The sequence below is a fragment of the Miniopterus natalensis genome, chromosome X, assembly GCF_054644295.1.
Source record: "Miniopterus natalensis isolate mMinNat1 chromosome X, mMinNat1.hap1, whole genome shotgun sequence".
NCBI classification, from domain to species: Eukaryota; Metazoa; Chordata; class Mammalia; order Chiroptera; family Miniopteridae; genus Miniopterus; species Miniopterus natalensis.
In genome coordinates, this window is record NC_142103.1 from 79,819,324 (window position 1) to 79,824,564 (window position 5,241).

Genomic DNA, 5,241 nt, shown 5'->3' on the forward strand with positions numbered 1-5,241 from the left:
TATAAGATATAGTATTCTTCATTTCTGCCTGGTTCTTATTTATGATATTTAGCTCTTTTTCCATGTTTTTTCTAAGTTCCTGGACCTTTCCATTAAGTATCTTATTCTCATTAATTTCCTTGAGCATCTTTATAACCATTACTGGAACTCTATTTCTAATAACTTATTTAACTCCATCTCATCAAGGTCTTTTTCCAGCGATTTTCCCTTTTCTTTAGTTTGGGAGTTGTTCCTTTGTCTCCCCATCTTAGTTGCCTTAGTGTTTGTATATGTATATATGTATATTAGATATATTTGCTGTCTCCCAGTCTTGTGGGGTGGGATTTTGTAGCGTATGTCCAGTGGAGCCCAGAGGTGTGTTTTCCTTATACTTCTGAGCTATTTGCTCTATGTGTGTCCCTTTTGTGGGCATTCCTTTTGGGGGTTTTGGGGGGGGCGCTCTCCTGTTGTGATTGAGTCTAGATTGTTTTTGACCCGTTCTCCTCTAAGTTGGCTAACTGTGTGGCTCAGCCTCAACCACGCCATGTGGGCTGTTGTAAAGGTGCTGACAAGGCAAACAAAACACAACCAAACTGCCAGGGAACAAGCAGCATCTTACAAAATATCCTGACAATCACAATGAAAACATCCCAAGAAAAAGTAAAATTGGGAGAGTGAAGCAAGAAAACAAATGCTAAAGCAAAAAGAGAGAGAGAAAAATATATATTATTGCTAATAGTAAAGAAAAATTAAAAATAATAATAAAATAAAATAAAAAGTAAAAAATAGAGAAGCTACTGGGAGATAAAAGGGGCAGAGAAAAGATTCTTAAAGAAGGACGAACAAAAATTAAGGGTAGAGCATAGGAATAGGAAAATAGTTGAAAAAGACAAAATAAAAATAAAATAAAGAGACAAACAGGAATAAATAAACAAACAAAAAGACAGGAAGACAGAATATAAAAGGAGAGAAAAAGAAAAGAAAGGAAAAAAAAGTTATGCCAATGGAACAAGAAGAGAGGGGGGCGGAGATAGAGCCAGGGCAGTGGGGAGTCCAATAAGAGACATGGGGGAAACAATGGATAAAAGCAGTAAACTTATTGGTTATAATGATAATATCCCGGTAATTAAGCAGAAAATATCACAAAAATCTTGAAAATAGAAAAAAAGCCAAAAAAATCAAGCAAAGCAAAACAAATTTTTAAAAATTAATTAAAATATTAAAAACAGCCCAGCCAGGAATGGCTCAGTGGTTGAGCATCGACCTAGGATCCAGGCAATCAGGGTTCGATTCCCAGTAAGGGCACATGCATGGGTTGTGGGCTCGATCCCCAGTCAGGGGAGTGCAGGAGGCAGATGATCAATGACTCTCTCATCATTGATGTTTTTATCTCTCTCTTTCCCTCTCCTTTCTTCTCTCTGTACTCAATCAAGATATATTTTTAAAATTTCTTTTAAATATTAAAAACAATTTTAAAATTTTTAAAGAAAATTTTTTTCTTTTCTTTTTTCTTAAAAAACACAAAAAACAATAGTCAATCAGGTGAGTGTCATCTGGGCAGCTTATGTCTTCTGAGGCTCACTGTTTTGTATGCTGATTTCCATTTTCCTCGGATGTACTTGTGTATCAGCCAATGTGAGGAGCTGCCTAGGTTTGTCTCTGGTGTCCTTAAGTAGTTGGCTAATCTGAGGCTTTTTGTGGACCACCTTCAGTTGTCAGCTATTTTGCCTCCCCCTTGTGGTTGCTGGGTCTTACTCCAGAGTCCTATGAAGAGTCCTTAGGGTGCAGGCTAGCTAGTGTAGCTCAGGATATTCCTCCCCCTATTTAGAGGTTTTGCTATTAGGCACTCACTGTGGGGAAGTTAGTCTCTGCTTCAAAGCCAACTCCTCGGTCTCTACCCTGTCCTCCAACTTTAGTTCCCCATACAATGGCCTGCTGCAGTTTCAGATTGAATTCAGTCTGTTGCTTTTTCTGTATGGGCAGTTTCAGCAGCCTGGGTTCAGTGGGTTTGATTAAAAAAAAAAAATTCCAGTGATCTCTTTGCCTGCCCAGCCCCCAGAAGAGGTTTTAAGCTTTTCCTCCAGTTCTCAAACAATAGTCCCTGAGAGTCTTATTCTTGTATTGTCGTTCTGTGAGCTGTTCTCCCTTCCCCCTCAGGACTGTGCCCTGTGGGGGATATCTGGGGCTTCAGTGAGCTGAACCAGTCCCTTTCCTATTGGGGTGGTGCTCCTAGCCTTCAGGAGAGGTAGGCATGCTCCGCCCCTCCTTTGCCAAATCTGGTTGGCTGATCTCACAGGGTGCCCATTTCAAACTCTCCACAATGCAGACACAAATTCCAGCTTTTGCTGGTCTGTCTCCCCAATGCAAGCTAGGAAGTTGGACACCCATTCAGCAATCAAAAACTCAAAAATGCAGAAAGCAACACACAGGCAGAGAACCTGCCTTGCAAGGTCCTGGCTTCCCCGCAGCTAGGAACCAAGCAGGAGGGGTCACCAAGTCAGCCCAGCACAGGTCCCCTGCACAGGTGATTTCAGTAAAGCTAGGGCAGCTCCTTGCACGCTATCCCAGCTTGCCTCAGAGCAGTTCAAAAATCCTCAACTTGTTGCACCTGCAGCTCCAGTGGCTGGAGACCCAATCTGCCCCACTGGCAGCTCATGTGGCTGGAGACCCGATCTGCCTCAGTGGTGGCTCTGGTTCCTCTAGGGTGGTGGGAAGGCTCTCTTCCCCTTCCCTGCACCACACATTTCAAATGCCTTCTGGGGTTCTACACATGCCTTATAGGAAGGCAGACGTTCCCTATATGTGGCTGCTCAGCCCTCCTGTCCCTTTCTATTTGGAAGCCGCACACTGTGGGATAGCCTTTCCCATGGTCAGCACCTGGAGTGAAAGATTTCTGTCCTGTTGCCACTATTAGATACGTTGTTTCACTGGGAAGGGGAGGTCCCCTCCTTGCAGGCACACTGTTCCCCTGGCTCTCTCTGTCCACCATGCAAGGGCTCTCCTTCCCTTCTCCACTCTGGGTTTGAGATTCCAGCTTTTGGATGCCAGTCCACACTCCCAAGGGGAGGGAGCTTTTCAGCCTCTAGCCCTCAGTCCTCAGAGCCCAGCACAGGTTTCAGGGGGGACTCCCCCTTTCTACGTGCCCCCCTCACTAGACTCTATGATGTTTCTTCACTGTCCCCTCCTCAAAATATGTCCACTCAAGTATATTTATCTTGTTTTTCCAAGCTTGTTATGCAGTATTTTAGAGGTAAATCGAGTCCACGGCTGGGAGCATGGGTGCTCTGCTTATTGTCAGAGGGCTGCCATCTTCTCAGTCATTCTTTCATTTTCTTAATGGCCTCTTCTGAGTTTTTATTTTGAGGAAGTCTGATTCTAAGGTCATAAAGATTTACTTCTAAGTGTTCTTTTAAGAGTTTTATAGTTTTAGCTCTTACATTTAGGTCTATAATCCATTTTAATTAATTTTTGTGTATGATATAAGGATCTAAATTCATTATTTTGCATGTGGCTATCCAGTTGTTCCTATACCATCCTTTGACCCATACATCTGTACTTATACCACTACCACACTGTCTTGATTACTGTAGATTTGTACTAAGTTTTGAAATCATGAAATATAAGTTCTTTAACTTTGTTCTTTCTCAAGACAGTTTTTGCTATTCTGGGTTCCTTGCATTTTCATACAAATTTTAGGATCAGCTTGTAGATTTCTGAAAAACAAACAACAGCCTAGAATTTTGATAGAAATTGTATTGAATTTATATAATAATATTGAGTCTTCCAATCCATAAACATGCAATATCTCTCCATTTATTAAGATCCTCTTTTACTTCTTTCAGCTATATTTTCTAGTTTTCAGTGTAGAAGTCTTGTTCTTTGTTAAATTTATTTCTAAGTATTTTATGCTGTTGTGAATGGTATTTTATTTTGTTTTTTTTGTTTTGTTTTTTTCATTTTTTTTTTTGCTAGTATTGTTTGTATATATAGTATCCTGTGACCTTGCTGAAGTTGTTTTTTTTAGTTCTAGGTGTAGCTTTTGTGGACATCTTTGAACTTTTTCATGCATTCAGTTAATAAGGACAGTTTTACTTCTTTTTCAACCTGGATGCCTTTTCTTTTTCTTGACTTATTGCACTAAGACTTCAAGTACAATGTTGAATAGGAGTGGTAAGAGAAGAAATACTTTCCTTGTTTCCTATCTTTAGAAGACAGCATTCAGTCTTGCACCATTAAATGTGATGTTAGCTCTAGGGTGTTCATACATCTTCTTTATCTGGCTGGGGAAGTTTCCTTCTATTTTCATTTTGTTGAAATTTTTATCATGAATGGATGTTGGACTTTGTCTAATGCTTTTTCTGCATGTATTGAAAAAATTATGTGGTTAGAAATTTATTTTTCCTTTTGAGTAAAAATAGAAGGTACTTGTGCATTGCTTCCAGTACAACATTTGTGAGGAGAATTTATGTTATTAAATTTCAAATAAGTTTCATTCCATAAGAGATGGGAGAGCTTATAAAAAAATGTTAATTTATTCATGTTGGTATCCTTATTGAAAAGCTAGACAGATAAATGAAAATATGGCACTCAGAAGATCTCTTCAACAAATATATATAATAAAGCCATCTAAATTAATTCTGCACATTAAGTATTTTTTTTTTGTATAAAAAGTTCTATGGGGTGAAGAAAGGCTTATTTGGCTGTTTAGTCAGGTACAAGTTTTCACATTCAAACTGATTGAGCAAATTGACATTAAGACTGCATTTACTTTACATAGATTCCATTGAATTCAGTGTAGCTTAGCAGATTTTAAGGTAGAAATAAAATTGCAATTTCAGAAGGGCATCATACACTTTTATGCATTGAATTATACCTTAAATTTTCATAGCTTTCTTTGAAATTGAAGCCTCAGAATGTATCTGAATTATTAAGCACCTGTCCTATAAGAGTGGCTCAGTTTCAAGAGGGACAGTTTAAGCTGAACATAAACTATGCCCCCCCTAATAAGATATGCAGTCCCTGGAATTTGAAGATGTATATGATTTTCAGTGTTAAACTGAAATTTCTAAACATGTCGCTCCACATGACTTTAAAAAATGCATTATATGTCATAAAAATATAATAGCAAAGATTAGAATTACAAGTATTCATTCAACAAAATTTACCAGTCACCTACTATAAACCAAGCACTGTGGTAGGCACCAAGAATACAATGGTAGGCAACATAGGAAGAACCCTTGTCTTAAGAAGCTTACATATTAA